The sequence below is a fragment of the Peromyscus maniculatus genome, chromosome 18 (assembly GCF_049852395.1).
Source record: "Peromyscus maniculatus bairdii isolate BWxNUB_F1_BW_parent chromosome 18, HU_Pman_BW_mat_3.1, whole genome shotgun sequence".
Lineage (NCBI taxonomy): Eukaryota > Metazoa > Chordata > Mammalia > Rodentia > Cricetidae > Peromyscus > Peromyscus maniculatus.
This window is the reverse complement of record NC_134869.1, coordinates 51,043,896-51,068,696: the sequence shown is the minus strand read 5'-3', so window position 1 is coordinate 51,068,696 and position 24,801 is coordinate 51,043,896. Positions and strand designations below refer to the sequence as shown.

General features: G+C 40.3%; 1 protein-coding gene and 1 long non-coding RNA gene across 4 annotated transcripts in view; one reads left to right on the top strand and one right to left on the bottom strand.

The window, feature by feature from the left end:
* The window catches only part of Grip1 (glutamate receptor interacting protein 1), a 667,949-nt gene that overhangs the window by 140,786 nt on the left and 502,362 nt on the right, over positions 1-24,801 (top strand). The gene's annotated exons all lie outside the window — the stretch shown is intronic.
* On the bottom strand, positions 17,593-24,537 carry LOC121823734 (uncharacterized). Of its 2 annotated transcripts, none has more exons than XR_006065285.2 (2): positions 24,054-24,537; positions 17,593-23,683 (listed from the first exon to the last, which is right to left on the bottom strand). It is a non-coding gene; the product is annotated as an uncharacterized LOC121823734 (long non-coding RNA). The 2 variants fall into 2 exon arrangements; XR_013045615.1 differs by having other exon boundaries at positions 17,593-19,043.

Sequence of the window (24,801 nt, the reverse complement as noted above, 5' to 3'; positions counted from 1 at the left end):
GTCAACAGAGGTTGGTGAAGAGTCCAGAGCTTTGACGGAACTCTTGATGAGGGTACCTAACATGGAGGCCGAGAGGACCTGCCAGGCATTTGCAGCAAATCAGCTGACGTGTGGACCGTGATGTAGTCGATATCAAATTGTTGAAGAATAGACAACATTGCAGGAGGAAAAAAGTTTTCAAAGAACATATATATATATAAAATAACTATTTGTGTAATGTCTAATTAGGGCCATCTGCTCATAACAGGGACCTGATAGTAGTAGCTCAAAGTAGAGCTTCCTTTTTGTCTTAAGCAAAAGGAATCAGGAGGTAAATGGGAAGGGTTTGCATGCAATCTCTACAGTCATCATTGACCCAATCTGGTTCTGCTTTCTTAGTCAACTCTTTTTAGGCCACACTTTCCATCCTTAAGGCTACCTTAAAATCAAAAGGTAACCACTGTAATACGGGGCCAGTATGCCTGCCGTCCACAAAGCTGAAGAGAGAGAGGGAGAAAAGGCTATCCATAGCAGCTCACTTTGAAGCTCTTCCCATGAATGCTTCAGTCTTTTCGGATACTGCTCAATACAGGGGAATTTGGGAATCATGGACATTGATTAATTGACATATCTTTTTATAACTTAGTCATATTGCCACATAGCATACAAGAGGCCAACTGCAAAAAACAAACAAACAAACAAAAAAAAAAAAACCCAAAAAACAAAAAACCAAACCTGGATCAAGATAGGGAGATAGGGAGTAAGCAGTTGTAATGCCAGGTACTTACTTTTTTATGTGGAATGTTTTTCTTCACACACCTTCTGTTGAGCATCCAACTTATGGAAACTGGTGAAAATCCAACAACAACAAATTTGTTCCCTGTCTTTATCCCCCACCCCCACCCCAGTTCACAATGTAAAGAGCGGCTGCTGTTTCCCCCTCAGAGATGACCTGAGAGCTTGGGATGTGATTTTAGGGGAAAGGCACATGATTTGGATTTTTGTCTTTCCCTGTAGATGTAACCAATCGTATTATTAAAATAAGAAACACAGAGCCAAGGTAAAAGAGAAAAGCCGAGAGGTCAGAGCTCAGAGATAAAATCTTACCTCCTGCAGTGCTCCTAGCTTCCCCGAGAGAGGGAGGTACTTCCTGTGTCCCTGTTTAAATAATCTTTCTGTTCTGCCTTCTCATTGGTTGTAAACCCAACCACATGACTGCCTCATCACTGCCTGTAAGTACCGCCTTCCAGGTCTTAAAGGCGTATGTCTCCAATACTGGCTGTATCCCTGAACACACAGAAATCTACCTAGCTCTTCTAACCACCATGCTCTTGCTATGGCTCTAATAGCTCTGACCCCAGGGCAACTTTATTTATTAACATAAAATTAAAATAACATTTCAGTACAAATAAAATATCACCACATTTCCCCTTTTCTATTTTAATAAAAAGAAAAAAGGCAAAAGGTTATAACTAACAAAAGAAAAACTATATACAAAAGTACAATAACTATATACAATATATACAAGTAACAAATACCTAAACGATGTCTAGTCCATTTGTATTTGACAAATCAGAGAAAATAATTCCCTTATCTATCCTATTTTAGTAAGTCCAAAATGTATCTAATTCACTTTCTATCCTAATTAATCTTCAACTATAACTAACTAATCTTCAACTCCCTCAGAGACCCAAGAAGGAAATAATATTAGCTAACAAAAATAAAAACAGGAAGTGCACAAAAGCAACTTCCAAAAATTTTGTGAGTTGACAGAAACAGCCAGCTGCCTGGACAGTCACCTGAGGTTTCTCCACAGTGTTGGGGCATCATCTTCAGCCTATAGGCTTAGCGTATCTGACAGACTCATTTGTGAAGTAGGTTGTACACAAGGTCAACAGTTCAACCTCACACTGGGTGAGAGCAGTCCATGTACCAGAAACACCTGAATTCCACTAGTGTCATGTCATGATTCAGGATTTTAAATTCTGAAAATTGTTGATGGTTTTTGAATTCAGCTGTCCATTCTTCTTGGCTGTGTATATATGGCTTCATCTAAGCATGCCCTTCTCCACATCCCTCTATTAAATGCCAGTCTACTATTGAGAGGCGTGAGCTTTCAGTTGCTGTTCCATTGCACAACAGAAGCCATCGGCCCACTGCCTGTTCAGCTGCCTTCAAAGAAAAGGGCACTGTACCTTTTCCAGATTGTGAAGGCCACTTCAGGGATGGTGCCATATTGTCCTGGCCTCAGAAGATGCCTTCTGATAAAGCCATAACCATACTTGTTTTGGCAGAAATCGGTAGTCCTTTGTTTCGTGTTCTGTCTGTCCATTTTGTCCTGTTGATTTGAGGATACTTTGTTGTCCAGTGGCTAACTTTTGCCACAATGAAAATTAACTCCATATGCAGTTTCTTCAATGCCCATATTTTCTCTGAAGTAGATTGGTACTGCCAGGAGCTGACATGTCTCAAAAAAGAAAAATTTCTAAGTTATTAAAATATTTTAAATGCCATATTCGTTAGATCTCTGAAGGGTTTGAAGATGACCTGTCTAAAATATATCTGCTCAATTTTTAAAACATATCTAATATGACTACAATTTCTATTGTAATGTCTAACTACTAACTTTCATTTCTTTATATCCTAATAGTTGGTAATAATGTAAAGTATTTAAAACTAGTAATTGTCTTTTTCTTTTCTTTCTTTTTTTTTTTTTTTAAACAAGAACCTTAAATCTAATCTCCTTTGCTTAGCCTTTTTCCTAACCCTTGACAACAACTTGTAACCAACCCCCCTAAACAATTGAAAATTATCCCAGACCCAAAACCCATTAAAAGAACCAAAAAACCACCCGTCCCACACCACTTCTTTGGCAATGTGGGTGTCATATTCTTAAAATTGCTTCCTGCTGGGTATGGGTGAAGTTATCTTTATCCTGAAAGAAAAATTTAGGTTAATTGTCAAATTCTAGGAAAGGTAACTATATCCTTCATTATTATCCAGTCTGTGTATAAAGCCAAAGTTCAGGGTTTATCTCAAGTCCTTATTCAAGTAGTCTTTGAGACTGGATCATCTCAGCTAGTCATCTCAAAATTGTTCTGAGCACCTTGTAGTTCAAAGCTGATCTGTAGATGATGTTTGTCAGCTTAGTGATATTATTATTGTCCACGTGGAATTGTTGTTGTTGTTGTTGTTGTGGGGCCCCATCTTCTTTCCGGAGACTTCAGTTGATGTTAGGCCTGGCCGTGATTTCCTGCAGAAAACTGATAAGAGACTCGAACACAAAGACATATATATGCAGCTAACTGAAGCCTTTTTTCTAGAATTAGTTAGTACTCTATATGACCATTCATATCTTAACAAAGTTTAAAATGTATATATATATTAATCTTGTAAATTTTGATATAAAATTTATACTTTAAGAAAAGTTTAAAGAATCAGAATAGAATCAAAGAGTTGAGATTAGTAATAGAATAGTCCCTTAATTAATTTGGCTTTTGTCCTGTCCCATAGCAGAAAATGGCTCTTTTATTCTGTCATGATACAGGGAGTTTGTATTTTCATTTTAACAACATGCTTGAGTTTAAAGAAGGAGAGAGCCATTCTCCAACTCCAAAGTCAGCTTTAAATTTTAATTGAACTGGGACTATTAGAAAACCAATAGTGTTAAATCTTTAGAGAAAAGCAGAAACAAACATTTAAGAAGACATAAAATTTTTTAGATAATATATACCCATATGCCATATACTCCAATATACTCTGTTTCCTGGGATAGATGATTTGTCCCTTTTCTTCAGTTGTCTCATTTGTCTTGTGTCCTTCAGATTCCTTAACCTTCATTCTCCTAAAAGACAAAAACAAAAACCTTCCCCCAAGACTAATTTTGGGGATGTTCCTTTTTGGGCAAGTTATTATCTGATTAAATGAAAAGACATGTGTTACAGGTACAAGTTAGTTTAAATTGGATGTTCATGCTGGTTGATGAACTATCACCTCCTCTAATTAAGAGGTTTCTCTTGTTCAAATCGAACCTTTATCAATTTTGATGGTACCCACAGCTTATCTTCTCCTATAGAAACAAAAGCAAAACCTCGTCCCCAACGTAATACATACCCTGGCTTCCATTCTGAGGTCAGCACATCCTTAAAGTATATAGGCTGATTTAATTCTGTAGTTTTTTCTATTACCCAATGTCTCTCTGCAGCTGTTGTTCCTTTCTCATTGGCATTCAGAAAATTCAAAGTTAATAGAGCATTATGCAGTCTATTTCTGGGGGTTTTTGTTACTCCTTTCTGTTTATTTAGCATATCCTTTAGAGTTCTGTTTGACCTTTCTATAACTGCTTGACCTGTAGGATTATGTGGTATACCTGTAATATGCTTTATATTGTAATAAGCAAAAAACTGTTTCATTTTAACAGAGACATATGATGGAGCATTGTCAGTTTTGATTTGTGCAGGTATACCCATAATGGCCATAACTTCTAGCAAATGAGTGATTACAGAATCAGCTTTTTCAGAACTCAAAGCAGTTGCCCATTGAAATCCTGAATAAGTATCGATAGTGTGATGTACATATTTCAGTTTTCCAAATTCTGCAAAGTGAAACACGTCCATCTGCCAGATTTCATTCCTCTGAGTACCCTTTGGGTTACATCCTGCTGGTAATGGTGTTTGATTATAGAAGGAACAAGTAGGACATTTCTTTACTATTTCTTTGGCTTGTTGCCAGGTTATGGAAAAATCCTTTTTTAAACCTTTACTATTGACATGATGTTTTTTATGAAATTCTGAGGCCTCCAGCACATTTCCTACCAATAATTTATCAATCTCATCATTGCCTTGTGCTAAAGGGCCTGGCAAACCAGTATGAGATCGGATGTGAGTTATATATAAAGGATGACTCCTTTTCCTGATTGTATCTTGTAATTGAATAAATAGTAAAGTTAATTCTGAAGCATCAGGGATAAATTCTGCAGTCTCAATATGTAACACCACTCTTTCAGCATACTGAGAGTCAGTTACTATGTTGAGAGGTTCTGAAAAATCCATTAATACCAACAGAATAGCATACAATTCTGATTTTTGCACTGAATTATAAGGACTTTGTACCACTTTACTTAAATTTTCTGATTTGTAACCTGCCTTTCCTTGTTTGTTGGCATCTGTATAAAATGTACGAACTCCAGATATGGGTTTTTGCCGTACAATTCGAGGCAAGATCCAATCAGCTCTCTTTATAAAATCAATTCTGTTGCTTTTGGGATATTTGCTGTTAATTTCTCCCAAAAAATTACTGCAAGCTCTTTGCCAAGGTTCACTTTCTGTCCATAATTTTTCAATGTCCTCCTTAGTTAAAGGTACGACAATTTCTGCTGGGTCTATTCCTGCTAACTGACGAAGTCTCAATTTTCCTTTCCAAATCAAGTCAGAGATTTTTTCCCCATAAGTTTTTAATTTTTTATTTGGTTTATTTGGTAAAAATATCCATTCCAATATAATATCTTCCCTCTGCATTAATATTCCAGTAGGGGAATGCCTAGAAGGTAAAATAACCAAAATGCAATCCAGCTTTGGATCAATACGATCCACGTGCCCTTCATGTACTTTCTTTTCTACCAAGGCCAATTCTTTCTCAGCTTCAGGTGATAATTCTCTTGGACTATTTAAGTCCTTGTCACCTTCTAAGGTTTTGAACAAATTAGTCAGTTCATCATTTTTTACCCCAACAATAGTTCGTAGATGAGAAATATCTCCAAATAATCTTTGAAAGTCATTAAGAGTCTGTAGTCTATCTCTCCTAATTTGCACCTTTTGGGGTCTAATTTTTTGTAGCTCTATTTTATATCCTAAATAATTAATAGAATCTCCTCTTTGTATTTTTTCAGGAGCAATTTGTAATCCCCAGCAAGGCAAAATTTTCTTTACTTCTTCAAACATTCTTTCTAAAGTATCTGCATTTGAGTCAGCTAGTAAAATATCATCCATATAATGATAAATTATAGATTTAGGAAATTTTTTACGTATCACTTCCAATGGCTGTTGTACAAAATATTGGCACAGAGTTGGGCTATTTAACATTCCCTGTGGGAGGACCCTCCATTGAAATCTTTTAACCGGTTGAGAATTATTATAAGTAGGCACTGTGAAAGCAAATCTTTCTTTGTCCTTTTCTTGTAAGGGTATTGAAAAGAAACAGTCTTTTAAATCAATAACTATGAGAGGCCATCCTTTTGGTAACAGAGTAGGCAAAGGAATTCCAGATTGTAGAGAGCCCATCGGCTGAATTACTTTGTTAATTGCTCTAAGGTCTGTTACCATTCTCCATTTACCAGATTTCTTTTTAATAACAAATACAGGAGAATTCCAAGGGCTGGTTGACTGTTCAATATGCTGAGCATTTAGCTGTTCTTCTACCAGCTCTTCTAAAGCCTGGAGTTTCTCTGTTGTTAAAGGCCATTGCTGAACCCATACAGGCTTGTCTGTTAACCATTTTAAAGGTAGAGCTGTTGGTATTTTTGGAAGATTATCAGTTGTTGTGCCCTGTTCCTGTATAATATGGATGGCTGGTGACCACTCAAAATAATGCCTTCTAATATTTCTCTCAGAAACATGTGCTAGTTTATGATTTGTTTCTGAGATTGGAGGGATTTTAATCTGAGTATTCCATTGTTGCAACAAGTCTCGACCCCACAGGTTCATAGCTATGTTAGCGACATATGGTTTTAATTTTCCTCTCTGTCCTTCTGGACCTATACATTCCAGCCATCTTGCACTCTGTTTCACTCCAGATAATGTCCCAATTCCTAACAGTTGAACGTTTACCTCCTGAAGAGGCCAAGCTGGATGCCAAAATTCTGGTGCAATTATGGTAATGTCCGCACCTGTGTCTACCAGACCAGACAACAAAACACCATTTATTTTTATCGTTAATTTTGGTCTCTGTTCATTAATAGAAGTTTGCCAAAAAATTTTCTTTATGTTTTCTCCTGAATTTTCTATTCTCTCTTTTTCATCATCCTGACCAGCCTGATTTATTCCAATAGTCATTTGGTTATTTAATCGCTCAGAGCAGGGATTTCCTCTACAGCTGCAGGAAAGGTTTGAACTGGTTTTGCTATGGGGGCCTGCATGAGGCCCCTCCGGGAGTTTCCCGAAAACTGAGGCAAAGGATTACCCTGTCTGTCCTTTGTTGATCTACATTCGTTGGTCCAGTGTTTTCCCTTACCACACCTTCTGCATACTCCAGAAGGAAGGGGCATTCTGTTGCCATTGTTCCTTGAAGAAACATTGCTTCTAGGATTGACCTGTTTACAGTCCCTTTTAAAATGTCCTTGCTTTCCACACCCAAAACATCTAACACTCCTCAAACCTTTTGAAATTACTTCTCCTACCCACGTATCATGCTCATCAACCTCAACATTAATTGTTTCTCTAATCCAATCTTCCAAAGGTGCAGATCTTGCCCTTAACGGCCTGATTATTCTTTTGCATGCTGCATTCGCATTCTCAAATGCCAAAGCTTCAATTATTGCCTTACTAGCTTCTGATCCTGAGACCATTCTGTTTACTGCTGAAGCCAGTCTTTCTAAAAAATCTGTGAAAGATTCTTTAGGGCCTTGCATAACCTTTGTGAATGACTCATGTTTTTTTCCTGGTTCATCAACTCTGTCCCATGCATTCAAGGCTGCCATTCGACATAAAATTACGGTTTGAACATCATATAAACATTGTGTTTGTATTGAAGCATATTGGCCTTCTCCAATAAGCTGATCCTGACAAACTTGTATTCCTTTATCCCTCCATTGTGTTTCTACGTTTCTAGCTTCCTCCTTAAACCAAGTCAGAAATTGAATTCTCTGGCTGGGTTCCAGAACAGCTTGTGCAAGGTCCCGCCAGTCCTGTGGTATAATCCTATTATATGTTGACCAAGAGTTTAACATTTGCTTTACATATGGGGAATGCATGCCATAAGATACTATTGCCTCCTTAAACCTTTTAAAATCCATCAGTTCAATTGGAGCCCAGATATTTTGTGTAGCCATTTGATCAGGCATCTGCTGTACGGTTACAGGATAAATTAAGGATGATTGTGTGAAAACAGGCTTTCTTTCTGTAACCTTATGATCCAAACTTGAACCAACTTCACTGTTAAAATTAACAGGTTTTTCTAAAGCTGTTATCCTGGCACTTAAATCGACTATCTTTTTAAATAGTAAAATGAGAATAAGCATGGTGATTAACTGCATAATTCCCATAATACTAATCTTTTCATATAGTTGTTCCATTGTCAGACTGCCTAAAATTTCAAACAAAACCCAATTTTCTTCCAATGTACACAGGAAACCCATTTTTTTTAAATGTGGAAAAAATTTGTCTTTTAAATAGTTTCCTTTATGACTTACCAAATCTGCGTAGAACAGTAGAAATCCGAGCGAATTTCAAAACAGCCACCTAGAGTCCTAGGTGTAAATCCAGAGAGAGAGAGAGAGAGAGAGAGAGAGAGAGAGAGAGAGAGAGAGAGAGAGAGAAACAGAGAGACAGAGAGAAAGCAAGAGAGAAAGCAAAAGCGAAAGTGAAAGTGAAAGTGAAAGTGAAAGTGAAAGCGAAGGGGTAGCCGGCTAAAGCTTAAAGCCAGCCACTTGTTCCCTCTGAGCCGAGTCAAGGCTTGGCTTTACAGCCAGGGGCCCTGTTTAGCAGGGCAGGCCTGAGCTGTTTGTAGCACTGGCTTTAAGCAAGCAGCTCACAGTCCGGCCTGAGCCCAAGCAGACCTGGGCTGGGGCTAGGGAGCCGGCTGCTCCGGCTAGGGAGCCGGCCCCAAGCAGTTTTTAATGGATTCTTGTCACGTTGGGCGCCAGATGTAGATGTAACCAATCGTATTATTAAAATAAGAAACACAGAGCCAAGGTAAAAGAGAAAAGCCGAGAGGTCAGAGCTCAGAGATAAAATCTTACCTCCTGCAGTGCTCCTAGCTTCCCCGAGAGAGGGAGGTACTTCCTGTGTCCCTGTTTAAATAATCTTTCTGTTCTGCCTTCTCATTGGTTGTAAACCCAACCACATGACTGCCTCATCACTGCCTGTAAGTACCGCCTTCCAGGTCTTAAAGGCGTATGTCTCCAATACTGGCTGTATCCCTGAACACACAGAAATCTACCTAGCTCTTCTAACCACCATGCTCTTGCTATGGCTCTAATAGCTCTGACCCCAGGGCAACTTTATTTATTAACATAAAATTAAAATAACATTTCAGTACAAATAAAATATCACCACATTTCCCAGGGAAAGTTTTACCTTATATAAAATGGTTCAGTGTCATGGATCTGGTCTACAAGCAGGAAAGCCAGGAATATCAGCCAGAGTGTACACTGCTGATTGCTCGGTGTCTTTATTAATTGGTTGTCTTCATTCTTCCCCAATGAGAACTTCACAGTTGTTGGTTCCTCTTGTACGTCCTTGCTTTCTTAATGAAATATAAACCATCAAAGATAAAGTACGACACATGGTAATACTTCTCATGGAAGCAGTGGCCCTGTCTTCCAATCATTTTTCCTGAAGAACAGAAGGACAGTGAAGAGATTAAGGCCACTTAAGGTACCTGTCATGACGAAGAAGAAGCTAAAGATGCCTTGGCCCACAAGGTCATGCAGAAGAGGGGCATTTGGAATAAAAGACCCCACCCATCAACCTATAGACATGACTCTCCATCTGCTTCTATGCTTCCTGATGGGCATTTTAACTTCTCCAGTGGCTTTGAGTAGGGACAGATGGAGAGAAACTTCCTGGTTGTGACCAGTCCTGGCTGTTTGCTTATCGATGTTGACATCCTATCCCCAAGGTAAAAGTGGTTAAGTTGACGCCATGAGTAGTGGCACCCCATGCTGAGTCCTTGTCCTGGACTGGTTTTCAAGGTAATAGAGCTGGCACTGGGGAGAATCCATGCATAGGGCCCCAAAGTAAGAAGGTTGGCTCACCTGGGAACTGGAAGTGAAGACCAAAACCCTATCAGCTTTGCCTCAAGTAACAAGGCATCCTCAGATGAGCCAGTGGGGTTTCATTCCTCTGTTTTGATTTGATAATACAGAGGAGCCAGGAAACAGGAGGCTAGAGAGATTCTTCTGCTGTAGCATTTTATGTGGATGCAGGTAGGATTTATGAAAGTGCATTTTTTTTCTGTTTTTTTTTTTTTCCTGTCTCCCAGGATGACCCAGCAGGTTGGGGATTATCCCAGGGTTTTCTTTACTTTTATCAATAGTTCTCCGAGCTGAAAGGGTTTGACGTCATCTGCTATTTCCTCTAGGTAGGAAATAATGTGTCATGGCAGCTAACAAAGATTGCCAGATCACCTGCTTTTAATGGTAACATCAGAGCTCCTTGCTTTTTCCATTAGTGTGACTTTAGCTTCTTGTCATCAGGATGGCCAGGTTCCCAGCCCCATCCCAAGTGAGGAGTGACAGGGTGTCCTGGCCTCATGCTGCAGTGTTGTGAGAAAGGAGTCAGGTGGACCCTTTCATGTCCTTCATCCTATGACCGGATCACATGTTTGGCATTCCTTTCATGTGGTGCAGGATAGGACACGGTAAGGAGGTAGAGAGTTATTGTTCTCCAAATAACTGTGTGTGTGTGTGTGTGTGTGTGTGTGTGTGTGCGCGCGCGCGTGCGTGGGGGGGAGGTCCTCTCAGGACAGTAATGGTCCTCACTGATACTGATAAGTAGAGGCATTCGTGATGTCAGAAGCCCCAATGTTTAAAGCTCAGGTAAGTAAAACATGGAGAAGATGCTGGCTAGAGAGATCTCCTGCCTCAAGAGTCTAATACATTTTAGCAAAGCTTTTGGAGGTGAGGGCCATTTATGTCTACTAGTACTTATAATATGTAGACATCCTATACATTTTGAGCCTAGATTCATAAAAATATTGGGCAGTGACCTCCAAAATATTTGGAAGCAATTTCTTTTTGAAAGTTTTCTGCCAAGGCCACAAGGTTAGGTAGATGAGGAATGGGGGAGCTGGGGAGGTTTGGGGGAGAAGGGATAAATGGGAGAGGCATTTCAAACAGACCCCAAAGCTCCATTTTTTTCTTAGGTCCTTGGGTTCCTGCTATCACTTCCCTAATGGTGTTTGTCATACAGGGCAGCTTATCTGAAACCCCCCTCTGCAGTGGGAGTGACCTCTGGAAGTTGGCATGTGTCCTGTTTTTGTGTGTGTGTCCCCTGACCCCAAGAAAAGCAGGTGTGTGTGTGTAATCAAATGATTGTTACTTTAGTCAAGGTGATGGGCAGGATCAGTGAGAAGGGCAAAGGAGAATGATCTAATAACTTAGTGCTTGTTTCAGGGGAGCTGAAGAGAGAATTTCAAATGATCTTACCACAAAAAGGATACATTTTGAGGTGAGAAATATGACATTCATCCGATTTCATCATTATACATTGTATAATGCCTCCCCAGGGAAGAAGTCAAGTAGAGACATAGGGCATGTAAGTGTGAACCCCTGACACACTGCATCAACTCGGATGGAAGAGAACATGGCTCAGCAATGTTGGACAAATTAATCAAGATGTGGCCGTTTTTATATTTTTACCATTTTGCCTCATTCAAAGCTGAAGCTTTTTCAATGGATACATAATAATCATACATATGTATGGGATATGTGTTATTTCAATATATACACACAATATATAATGAAAAAATTAGGGTAAATGTTATATCTTTCACCTCAAAATCTGTTTCTGAATTAGGGTCATTCAATTTTTTCTCCTATCTAGTTTGAAATATACAATGAACTGCTATCTGTAATCACTCTGTGTTATAGAAGCCCAGGTCTTTCTTGTCCTGTCTAACTGTAACTTCCTGCATTAACCAACCTGTTCTTATTTTCCCTTCCTCTTCCATGACTGTGAGAACATCTTTTGTAGCTGCTGCATATTGCCAAATTGTAATTCTTCATGATCTTGATATTTTATGATTCACTTGAGTTATAATTGCACAAAATGAATGTATTAACAATCTATTCTTTACATCAATGTTCTTGATGTACTTGCAAAATTTCATCTCCATTAGATTTATATTATGGGTAATTATTTTTTCTAGTAGTTCTCATTAATTTGAATTTATTATATGAACATACATTATATTCAATTTATAAATTAGGATTCCTCTCTAGAAATTCTGTAAACTTAAGAAGGATTATTATATATATGGGTTTATATATATTATATATATTATTTAAGAATTTATATATGGGTTCAAAAACTTTAATATTTTTTCATATTGACAGTTCATTTATTCAGGTGTATATTCTTACCCTATGTAAGTGTCTAAGATCAGTATAGAGTGTGATGAATTTTTTGACATACTGGCCAGAGGGAAAACTCAGCTAAAGAATTTCTTCCATCACTTTGGCCTTTGGGCAGGTGTGTGCGACATTTTCCTAATTGCTAATGATGTAGGAGGGCCCATCCCACAGTGGGCAGTGTCACCCCCTTGGTAGCTAGGCCTGAGCTGTATAAGAAAGGCAGGTGACCCTGAGCCTGGTATCAAGCTAGTAGGCAGCATCCCTCCATGGTCCCGGCTTCAGTTCCTGATTCCAGGTTCCTGTTTTGAGTTCCTGTCCCGACGTCCCCCAAAGACTGAGAAAGTAAACCTTTCCCCCCCTAGGTTATGCTTGGTCATGGTATTTATTACAGCAGCAGAGCAACAATGGCCTCCTTCACGGTCCCATTTGTCTTGTTGAATGGGTAAACAAGGTGACTATCTGGAGGTAGAAATCAGTACCAAGCCACATTCTTGCTTCATCTCACTGGTGTCATTGAGATGCCACCCCTTACATCATTAGGAAGCAGACAGCGGTCTTAGCTAAGCTAAAGGGAGGGGGAATGATGTCATGAGAGGTGTAAACAAGCCCCTGTGTAGTCTAGGGCCAAAGGCGGGATGGGGGGGGGGGCGCATTACATGAAAGAATTTAAAGTTTTTCTCCAGCACTGCCCAGAGGGCAGATGTTCTGATTAGTAATAAGTCACCGTTCTCTGTACACAGAAATATCCCCAAGGGAGAGAAGGGCAGTTCTCAGGCTGTAGCATTTGGGTTCCCCAAAGGAGGGCAATGATCTTGGTTCTATTCTGCGCTCACCATGCCAGCTGCCGGCTGTTGCTTCCAGTAAACTCTTTCCCATCGCAGGCTCCAGGAAGGAATGTCCTTGCAGGTGCGATCAGAAAGTCCCTCTTTTCCTGCCCGGCTTGCCTGCTGGTTTGGGACCGTGGTGGCATAGCCCGCTCTCGTGGTTCTCAGACCCGTGGATTTCCGTAGTACTCAGCTGTCTGTTCTCCTGGGGCTCCAGGTGCCAACCCTCCGGGAAGGTCTCTGGAACTGTTAGCTACCACATAATGTAAACCAATTTCCCGTAAGTCACTCCCATCCTGTGGTATGTGTCGGGGTACACTCAAATCCTATTATTTCTCTGGAGAACCCCCAATTAATATAGTTGGATTAAGTAGTTTTGGTTTAGAGATAGAGAGAGAACAGAAAGATGATGGAATGTAATTATTTCGAAAGTTACAAACACAAGAGGGAACGTACAAATGACTTCATTTGTCAGGTTTAATGCTTTTTAGAATAGCTGATTTAGGGAGAATGGTTCCGACACACCAGAGGAGACAGATAATATTTTTCAAGTGTTTCAGAGCATCCTTTACAATGTCTTGTGATTAAAATGCACGCAGTAATTTCCTCCTCTGGCACATTTTGAGATGTTAGATAAGCAACAATGAAAGTGAAGCGGTACACAGCGTGCACAACAAAACACAATCATTTTTACCTTCTTATCATTTAGTGCCATAGTAATCTTAGTATGGAAATACACTAAAACACTAACTCACTATGGCTGTGCACTGTGGCAGTTCAGGCTAGATCCTCTGTGGTTGTTCTTTGCTGCACCAGCACGTCTTACCGGGTGAAGGACAATGCCCTGGCAGGGTTTACATCCAACTCCTTTCTCCTGCCTTTTGGATGGGCTGCATTGGAAGTCAATGTGTTAGGAAGGCCCAGAGAGTACGGAGGATGGGTTCTGTTGTTTTGGTTATTGACAGGATGTAAACACAGCCTGAATTATGGTTATGTTGGTCTAAGCAGAGAAGGGAAAACCAAGCACAGGTAAAATAGGAGATCCAGGACTTTTCACATACTTTAAATACACGGCCTGGAGTTTTCAGACCACAGTAGAGTATTAGTGGGACCTTTGGTCCCTGTGAGAAAGTCTTTGAACAAAGCAACTCCATAGCGGACAGAGGTATTTGTTTTTAGGGTTTCAGAGATTTCAGTCCCTCGTGGTGGGGCACAGAATGTCAGAGGACAGCGGTGCATGTCTCCAGTCAGGAAGGAACCAGGGGACCAGTTGTTACCTTTAAAGTGCATCCCCAATTGACCAGCTTTCTTCAGCTAGGCTGCACCTCCTAATATTTCTGCCACCTCTTAGAAGCACACCACCCAGTGAGCCCAGCTCTCCGAACTTGTTACACCACAAGGAATTAAATTCTTGACATGTGCTGTATTAAAAAATTTAGATTAAAAGAAAATAACAGGACAGGCCTTCTAGGAGGGTGCCTTTTATTCTTAGGCACTGTGATATTAAGGAACTGTTTTTTCTTTTTTCCTACTAGGGGCTTTAGTGCCTGGATTTTTCTGTTTTTCCTATATTTCCCTTAACAGGAAACAAAAGTCAATACTCTTTCTGAATTCTTTGAGCATCCTGTTGGAATAGAAGAATTTATGAGCTAATGACAAGTACATTTTACTGTTTAGAAGCCACATCAATAACACCTACATTTGAAGCTGTATGTTTTCAATTTTTAAAAACTTATCATTATTATTTCATTTATTCTTGAGAATATATCAGTTTCCCCTTCCCTTTCCTCCCTCCAAGCCCTCCCGCATACCCCTTCTTGCCTCTTCTTCAGGAATTGCTGTTACCTGCATATATGTATGCATACATGCATAGATATTCCTAACCATAGTCTGCGTCAACACACTGTCCAACAACAGTGATAGCAGAGTCAGAGAGGGATGGGAGAAAGCAAATAAAGAGACTGTTGTCTGCACAGAATCACCACTTCCCAGGGTGGCTCAGTTCAACACGCTGAAACCTGATTCAGAGTAAACTGTGTGTGGGCGGAGAGAGAATACAGGGTCTTTCCCTGTGTTCTCTCTCAGGGTTCCCAGAAACAGTCTAGCCTGGGAGGGAGGATATACAGGGATCTCTTGCTACTGAAACCTATAGTATCAAAGGGGACACGACATAGCTTAGTTTTGAATTAAACACATTCATGGTTCTTACTTTCACTGTGCTTCCATATAAACTCATGTCTAAGGCAGGTGTGGGCACACCCAGGACTCACAGGCTGCACAACATGTCCCTCTATGTGGGTAAGGTGTCATAGTGGCCAACAGCGGCATTAGAGGACTATCACCCGTGTGTGCTGGTTTCCACAGAAGCCTGCCCCAGCCTTTCTCTAGGACTGGTAAAATGTCTTTTTTTTGTTTTTTTTTTTGTTCTGGGTCTCACCTTCAGTGGCTCCCTGAATGCCCGGCCCATACTCAGAGCTCATCAGACTTGTTCAGTGAGTAGCGGCAAGCATTCCTGAAGAACCACGGTTGAGTTCTTGCCAACTCATTTTTCAGCATTGATGGCATGGGCTCCACCCCAATTCATCCTACTTAACACCTTCCCCTCTGAATCCACTGCATGCAGATGCCCCCCGGTTGGAGCTCCGTACCCGCTTCAGCCTGGCAGACGTTCTCTGTGACTAATGATGGATGGCAGTATCCATTCCGCCCAGCTGTCTGGTTCCCACCCACACCGTGTGACTGCTGAGAACACAGACTCTGCGCACCCTCCCCACACTCTCTGTCCCCCTGCCCTTTGTCACAGTCCGCTCTTCTCTTCTTCCACTAGCTGGCTGCTTGTGTAGACAATTCCAGCTTCCATCTCCAGATGACTTAGTCTGGGAGGCCCATAGACTTTCCAACCAGCACTCCAGGGTGTATGGCCATCAGGCTGTCTCACTCGCAGGGAATTTCTTGCTCATAGGCATTTGCCAGATCAGTAGACATTTGCCAAAAAGAACATGATGGCATTTCCTTCACTTGGTGAGCTTTCTGATTTTGGTAATACAAGCTTTTCAATTGGGCATATCCAACCAGATTCTGGGCTGCTAGGGGTCCTATTAGGCTCTTCATCTAATATGGATTTTATTTACTTTCAAGCGTCCGTTAAGGTCCCTTTAAAATCAGGTAAGTTGGAAGACAAAATGGGCTGTCCAATGGATGATTTATGATTTAGTTAATGTAGTCATTAAGTAGCAGCCTTAGCCTGATTTTTGTTCAGCTTTCCTGTTAGGTTCCCACTGTGTTTCCATTCTTGTTTCTCTGTTGCAAAGGTGTGCACAGACTCTTCCCTCCGGGTTCATGAGCTTAAAACCTCCCATTCTCTTAGAATTGTCAGCTTCTCACCAAAGGAAGGTTAACCTGGAAGTCTTATACCAAGAACTCCTCTAATTCAGGACAGTTTTCTCATCTCCTGCTACCTGTTATACCAGTCATAGGTTCTGTGGTATGCCTGATATCCTAACAAATCCCAGGAATTATTAGTAATTTTATTTTTTCTTTTAATTCAGACTAGACTGAAGCCTATACCCATTTTATGGTAGTACGTATCCTGAGGGAGTATTGACTCTAAGACCCCAAGAATGGCCAGACCATTATGGTTGTTACTGATACACAAATAAAAGATTTAATGATTGACAAGCCTGTTAATATTTGTATTGAAGTCATGATTAGCACAACAAGCAGAAAAGTTGATGCATGTAAAATTTGCAATAATACGTTTAACCGCTAATTTGGTTTGCAAGCCTCTAAATTCTATGAACTACAACTTGAAATAATACAATATTATATTCTTACATTCTTCAGTAGTGTATGGCTTTAGTTAATTAACTTCATCCATGGAATAGTATCTAGAAAAGAGACTAACATTATAAAAGCTATTTGGAATTATAGTAACCAAGCACACACACACATACACACACACACACACACACACACACACACACACACACACACACACCAAGTAAATTACAAAATTTAAAGTCTTTTTATTTATAAATTTATAACCCATATATTTACAAAGTACTTTCTTAAATACCCATAAGAAAACTTCTGTGGCATTCTATTAATTTTGTCACCTTTGAGTTTTATAAAAAACAATTGGTTGGATTTTTGGAACTCTATGAGTTTCATCTGTGGAATATGTTATGTAGAAAATACATCATGGTTATGGACAATTTGAATCAATGAGTGAGGCAAATGCTTGAGTGATGAGCCTTTGAGGGCCTTACCCTAGCTGTTAACAAAAAACAAACAAAAACATCTGCAAGAGTCTGTCTTATTCCTGAGGCCAGTGTTGGTGATTGCTTTTCTGACATAAATCTCTTAGATTGAATTAAAAGCAATGGACCTTTCAGAATTCACTATTTCTGCAGTTAGAAAAGTGGCCAAATCTAGAGGAAAACAAAATCCTTCCAAGTAGAGCATTCCTCCTTGGCGAAACAAGAACAACAATTATAACTATTTCATAGGATGATTATTAGGATTTAATGATGTTACATGAGTATGCCATGACATATAGTGTGATAAGCTTTGGCTCTTGTCATTATTGAGCTCCTCTGATTCCAGGAACGAAGAGGAATTGTCTACTAGGAGACTAGTTTTCAATATCAAATGCTATAAATAAACATAAACATTTATATGCCCTTTCATTTGACTTTAGCTTACTATTATAACTCTTGTATTTATAGCTTGAATGACCTCCTGATATAACTGAATAGAAAACATTCCTCTTTAGGCTGAAGAGAATGAATTTTCATGATGTTGTTACTCTTATCATTTTATCTGGATGAGCTGCTTAAATGTAAACTATGCCAGAGACATGGAGACGTTGTTATTTTGTTAATAATACACACATTGCTCAACAGTGATGAGCAATATCCTTCTGCTTTATGCAGATGCTTGGGACATGTTTTAAAATTAATTTTCTCTGGAAGATCTTTGAGCAGTGAACATTGCTGAAAGTCAGATGGTGTGCTGAAATGTCATTTAGACTTGTCTGTTGCCTGAGGAGGTGATTCCTGTTTCTAAAACATTGAGGTTTCTGTCAGTTTTAGCAATATTTCCAAACTCTGCTGCATAGGATGCTCCAAGAATTGGGAGCATTATGGTTAGGCAAGTTTATTGCACACTCTCTACCCAATATGGAGGTTGGCCTTGTATGTTAACTAACCTAAAGCTCTGAGAAGCTTTAGAGTAAAGGAATACATGGAGAATCAATTGCCTCAGAAAAGTGTTTTGGAGTTTTAAATGAGTAGCTCTTTCATCTGTGGAGTAGATCAAAAGCTGGTTGTTGAAGCCAATTTGGAGCCCAGATGCTGCTGTAGTTGACCATGTGGTCATCATCTCTTACCTAATTTTTTCAGCACGTACAATGGAGTGCTAATCCTGTATTACCGTGTTTGATGTGAGCATTTCTTTCTTCAGATATGCACAGAAGGTCCCTGTATTAGCCAGTTTGCTAATAAATTTGAGAAGAACTTCCTACAGAGACAATTGAGGAGAGAAAAAAAGAGGATAGTAGACACGTCTTGTCTTTCCTATTCTTTTAAACTCTGCTCATAAATGAGTGGCTCATGAAACAGCTATATTCTTTGTCATCTTTAGGACATTCTCCACTGAAGCGCTCATACTGAAAGGCATTTGTGGCATTTTCTTGTATTTTATTGAATGTCTCAGTAATACCTGACCTTATTAGGATTGTTGTTCAGTTTCCTACTGCATGCTTTATTGAAGACATGATGCTGTTAAATGCCCCACTGTTTAAATTTCTTTGATTAATACTTTGTGATAAATTCTGTTCAGAATTTAGTAGCAAAATGTTTTTTTCCTAAAAGAACACAGGTAGTTTATCTGATCATATGAATAAAATAAAATGAAGTATTCCTCCATTTTTTTCTTCCTAGGTTGTCTGCCTGTAAGACCAAAGTCAAATTTAATATACGTTATAGTAATACCTATGCAAATGTTTAAAGAAACAGGCTTATGTATTGCTTCAAATCTCTTTAAAGCAGGTGGTACTTAAATTTTATGTTAAAACTGAAGCACATTCCTTATGCAAAGCCTGTGTTCAGAATATTCATCTTTAAGCATTTTAACTGATACTATTTTCCTTGAAATAAAATTACATGCATATTAAATTTTATACTGGGCTTTACAGCTTTTTCATACCATTCCATAGCTGAATTCTCTTGTATAAAAATCACAATAAAAATACTCAAGTATTTTATGAAATTTTGATTTGCAAAGAATTCTGGGATGTTACTGAAGGAATATAGTTTTCTAAAAATTTCAGTAGTTGAAAATGAAGTAGGTAAGTAGCTATGCAGTGTAGAAATGCAGGCAGTGTTAGTTTTTAACAAATAGATTGATTTCCTTCCAAAGTACAGAAAGAAAAGCAGAGCCATTCAATAAGAACCCAAGGCATATTTCCCTGATGCTTGCTCCTGACCTTTTAGGTGGGTGGGTGGGAACTGGTAGAGTGTAGTGTTCACCCCCATCTTGCTCAGTGCCCTGAATCTGTATGTTGTTAGTGAGGGAGAACACAGAGAGCATGCCATGTATTGTCATTCAACATCAATAAACCAATTTTTGGATGGCCATGTATGTTTTCACCTGTCCTCCTGATTTCTAACAATTTTCAACACCACTAATAAAGAAAAATAAGCTTTAATGGTCTTTGGTCACCTTTTCTTGTGTCTCTCTTCATTTAGATATTTTTCTTGATTCCTAGGACTGCTATGACAATGATAACTAATAACATTTTCACGTAGAAGTCCCATTCCTTCAAGCCCCCTTTCTTCATAAATTCTCTTTCATTTTGGCAAAACTATGGCACTATGATGTAACTGATATAAAGGGAGGCAGTGTTTGTGGGGAGTAGAATACTGAAAGAAGAAAATGACTGAATTAACGGCTTACACAACGTTGTAGAAAAGGCTAATGGATCCACTGTCTCCGCATTCTCAGCAATAAAACAGAAAGCACAACAACATGGATGTTAGCCCTAAAACATTTGATAATTACATAAGTTAAAAGTAGAAGCCACATTTAATTCCTGCACTTGGGAGGCACAGTCAGGTGGATATCTGAATTTGAAGCCAGCTACTTGTCCTGGCCAGTGGGATCACTCTTAAAATTGTCCTCAGGAGCTACATATATAGTCAGTTCTAGGCCAGCGAGGGCTACATAAAGAGCCAGCACCCTTGTAGACTGTAGATGGAGAGTTTTCTCTCTGGGTCCCGCCAAACCCCACTGTCTGACAGCCCACTTATAAAATAAACACACAGACGCTTATATTATTTAAACTGTTTGGCCTAATGGTTCAGGCTTCTAGCTATCTAGTTCTTACCTCTTCAATTAATCCATTTCTATAAATCTATACCTTGTCACATGGCTCGTGGCTTACCAGCATCTTCACATGCTGCTTGTCATGGCCGTGGCTGGCAGGGTCTGTCTCTGCCTTCCTGTTCTCTCAGTTCTCCTCTCTGTTAGTCCCGTCTATACTTCCTGCCTGGCCACTGGCCAACCAGTGTTTTATTTATTGACCAATCAGAGCAACACATTTGACATACAGACCATCCCACAGCAGTAGACTGTCCTGACCTGTGAGCCTTGGGTCTGGAATCCTGACTGGAGCTGGGAGGGAATGAAAAGTGACAGTGTAGAAATGTCAGATATGTACACAGAAAAGCTGGAGTCCGGTGAGCTGTACACACTCTTATGGAGTCACCCCAACCAGAACCTCAGTGTGCTTATTACATACGTCACAAGGGGAGGGCCTAGCTAGTCTCTTAGGCAAGCAGTCTCAGACTGTAACTATCGGGGAGGAGGAAGCTCCCATTGCTGTTTTTTTTTTTTTTTTAAATGCATACTGCTCAGCCATTCTTGAACTTCCTGTGCTTAGACAGAGGAAGGCTTTGGTTTCCCAAACCTGACCAGAGGGAAAAGCTTTCCCAGTTTCCCATAGGTCCGCCTGGCAGTGCCCATGCCAAACAATACACAGTCACTTGAAACTACATTCAGGATTTCAATCCCTCCCTACAATGCATGTCCAACAATGGGCCCACAGGGCACATCACCCTAGGATATCTATGAATGCAGCCCAACATATCTGCAAACAAGATCATGTCACAATATGAAAAGGCTGGACACCCTTGCTGGATGCTAGATGAAGAGTTCCTTACTAAACAGAACTGTGATTTCTGTATGTGAAAATGTGTAAGACTCTCCTCCCTGATGCAGCCACTGGCATCAAGGCTTCTGGTTGTCTGTCTTTCCATCTCAGGAAGAACTCCAGAGTCTTAGGCCTCTCTCCTGTCATACTGTGTGATGTTTATTAAATGTTTGTGAGACGGTGAATCCACCAATAATGGCAGTTTAAATATGGCTTTAGACTCTGAAGTTTTCCATGGATATGTCCAAATGAGGACGAAATAATGAAAGAAATACTCTGGTTACCTGGTGTTCTAAGGCCTGGGACCTGCACCTATCCTTCACACATCTCTAGGGACTTCGAAAGCCATTTGCAGTATCGTTGGGTCCCAAAGCTGAGCTTTGAGGACCTCTTTAGTTTGCCTTTTTTTTTTTTTTTCTATTGTGTTGTTTTTTGAGATAGAGTCTTGCTATGTCACTGGGGTGGCTGGGTTGAAATCAAAATTTCCTTATCTGAACATCCTTAGTGTTGGGATTCAAAAGTGTGTACAATCACATACAACTCTCACTTTGTGATTTCTAGTTTTTGGTCACCCATTTATATCTAGTTTTCTGTTGTTCTTCCTCTCCCCCTTCCTTTTTCTCCTCTCTCCCTCAAAATCTTTTCTGAGGCTCAAAGCCAGAGGGTACACGATAGACACTTGAAGTTGTATGACCCTCAGACTCGATTTCCCAGGCTCCTATAGCTGGAAAACATGAGGGCACATACTACTTTTGGTCTTAATTCAACAGTGTTGGCACAGTGGCAATGTTATGATTTCAGAGCTCGGGTATCTCTCCCCTACTGTGGATAAACAGAGACCTTTGTCGGCCTGTGACTTATTTCCTGATTCTTAACTATGAAAACACATTTCCTAGAACCCAGGAGCATAAGCAAAGAAGAAACTCAACCATGAAGATGTAAATTAATGTACAAGTGACCCTCAATGCTATGCATCCTCTGCCGTTAGGCAGGGAGAGCATGATGATTGGGGGCTGATGCAAATGAGAGTGTCAACCAACGGGTCAGAAAGACTGAGGGATCATAAATGGACAAGGAAAGGAGAGACTTGGGGGATTGAAGCTTCATGCTATGTCTGGAATTGTGGGTGCTACACCTGTGCATTCCTAGTTAAGTTGATAGCAATCGCCAACCTCATCTGTTAAAAGACTTTCATTAAATGCATTGATCAGATATCAGAGACTATTGTGACTATGTTTTTTCTCTGATGGGATAAAGCATTGAGACTGTGGGTTGGGATATTTTTGGATACTATTAGTTTATGAAAGATTTTTAAATTATGTTTCCTGGGGACTTTATATTTTGTAGAAATAACGTGGCAGTGTTTTATTGTCCTCAGTCAGTAGCTTGTGATAACATTTTAGATATGTTAGAAGAGAAATTGTTTGGTTGATGAAATGGTGTTTTAGATACATTAGAAGAGAATAGTCTGGGGAGAGAGGGAGGAGAGGAGGAGAGATGGAGAGGGAGAGAGAGGGATGGAGAGAGACAGAGAAAAGATCCGGGAGAGAGAACAAAGTTGTAGAAAAAGGGATGTTTCTATTGTCATACGTCCCCACACACCATCTACTCCTACAGAGCAGCGTTCACGTAGTCACTTGGGTGACTGAATGAAGGCATTTATTACCCATGCCCAGTCTTAACTGGATATAGGCAGCCAAGAACTCAAAAAGTGTGAACCTGACTTTGACCCTAGCAACAAGGTTAGGAAAGGAAAGCAGCTACATACTGACCTTGTAAGCTATTAAAACATCCCAGTGGAGACAGGATTTATGTTGGGACAGTTTTGCAAACGGAAGGATTTTTTTTTCAGAATCAAAATTCTTATCAGTCTGGAACAGGTAAATAATTTGTCTGAAGCATCCTCGGTTTAGGATGTGGTCCAGGGTGTCCACCTGTCTCTCAGCACATAAACTTTTTGCTCCTTCTTTACAGAGAGTAGTGAAGGTTATGGTGACTGGTGAGTGCTGTGGATGAAGCAGGAGCTTCTATCATTAGAGGCTAAGGCCTATCACGTGTTAGCAAAGAAAGTGAATGATAGAAAGGAGAAGAAGAGTCAAGAGGTAAAAGATGAAAACACAAGGTCAGTTAGCAAGACCAAAATTAAATAATCAATACAGTGGTCAACGCAAACAAAATGAAAAGGATAAGCAAAGGCAGGAAAGACCCGCTAAAAAAGAAGACAAGCGTGCTGTGAGGTCTGCGCATGTGCGTGGGGTAAGATAGTCTCCTCGGCACTGTGGGCTTACCGTGGGACCTGGTAAGCCTCACAGTTATCTTGGCGCAGAGGTTTGGGGTCATCACTCACCAGGCAGATGTTTTGATCTTCTTCTTTCTGACCTGCAGCGAAGACATTTTCACAGTTGAAAATGACTTCAGTTGTTCAATCTTGATGCAGAGGGGAGGGGATTGGTCCTGCCTCAACTGAACATGCCAGGCTTTGGTGACTCCCCGTGGGAGGCCTTACCCTTTTGGAGGAGGGGATGGTAAGTGGGTGGGGGAGGTTGTTGGAGGGAGCGGGAGGAGGGATGAGTGGGGGATCTGTGGTTGGTATGTAAAAGGAATAAAAAAGTTTCTTAAAGAAAATTCCTTCAGTTTCCTCCACTCTAGGATCCCTGCAGAAATGCCTACCATTTTCAGAGCAGGGTCCCACCTTGCTCCTCCCCTTGGCCTAGGAACACAATATCCTCCCTGTAAATAGCTCCCATACCCTGAAGGTGATCTGATTCTTCAGCCTCATGAACAACATTTGAAGGAGGGTTTTCCAATCATCGCACTATCTCCTCAGGTCCCATTCGCTCCTCGGTTTGTGCTGGTAGATTTCTGTTCTGAAATTACATTTGCAACGGTCACTCATGACAGCACAAAGCTGGAGTCCATGAATCTCTTTCATAGGTCCCCATTTCCCTTCGATGAGGGAAGGAATGCCTCCTTGCAAGTCTCTTTTTTATGGTCTCCATGACGTGCTCTTCCCTCCTCAGAGCTCCCGCCATCCTCTGGCCCCACAGGGTTCAGATCTTCCTGGATGTCTGCCTTGGCCTGCCTCCAAGCCCTGTACATCCATTGTCATTTTCTGCCGTTGAACTTGGCCCTGCATTTTCTTCTCCACTCCTGTTCTTGAAATAGGGTTGGGGTAAGCTGGTATACCACCAGCACCTACATTTTCAGGTAAAACAAGAACATGTAGAAGCCTTAAATTCTTAGAATGTATTTTCTATGTGACATCATCAACAAAAATTCTGAAAACATGTGGTGGTACACGCCTATCTACATCCTTCTACTCAGGAGGCTGAGACAGGAAGATCATGAGTTCCAGGAGTGTACACATGACAAGATCCTGTCTCAAAACACTGAACAGATGTAGCTCAGTGGCAGAATGCTTGCCCAACACGTACAAAACCCTAAGTTCAAGCCTCTCACTGAAAACAACAGTAACACCAACACTGACCCATGAAAAT